The sequence below is a fragment of the Fonticula alba genome (assembly GCF_000388065.1).
Source record: "Fonticula alba strain ATCC 38817 unplaced genomic scaffold supercont2.3, whole genome shotgun sequence".
Taxonomy (NCBI): Eukaryota; order Rotosphaerida; family Fonticulaceae; genus Fonticula; species Fonticula alba.
The window spans coordinates 2,396,902-2,397,478 of NW_009242973.1; positions in this window are offsets into that span (position 1 = coordinate 2,396,902).

Genomic DNA, 577 nt, shown 5'->3' on the forward strand with positions numbered 1-577 from the left:
CGGTGCTGGACCGGATCGAGCTCCGGCCCACCAGCCGCGGGCCAACAACCGACGGGACCACCCAAGAGAGATACCCACCAACAGCGGGGAAGCGCCGGGGAGATATCCCTCTGGCCGCGAGAAACGGGGGCGTCGTCATATCCCTTCTCAACAGCACCTCCTCCTGGCAGGCAAACACCAGACAGGGGCTCAGCCGACGTCGGAAGCCGAAAAAAACAGACCCCTCACATACACACACACCAACGAATTGGACTGCCGGCGGATCGGCCCGTCGGGGGTATCACGCATGGGGTCATGTGCCGAGACGATCACGGGCCATGCGCCCTAAAGATCGCCAAATAACCCGGCCATCGGCAGAGACCCCACGCCTTAGCTTCCCACGCTGGGGATTCTTCGCCCGAGGGCGGAATGCTTCTTCGGAACGTTGTCCTCCCGACCGGCCGGGTGGGGGATCAAGCGCCACAGTGCCTTGTCAGGGAGGGGGGGTATGGAAATGGATCTCTTTCCATGCAAATACAGCCCGTTAGCTGGGGGGGGGGGCCGCCGAGGATGCATTGCCCTCCTAGGTTCGCCACGG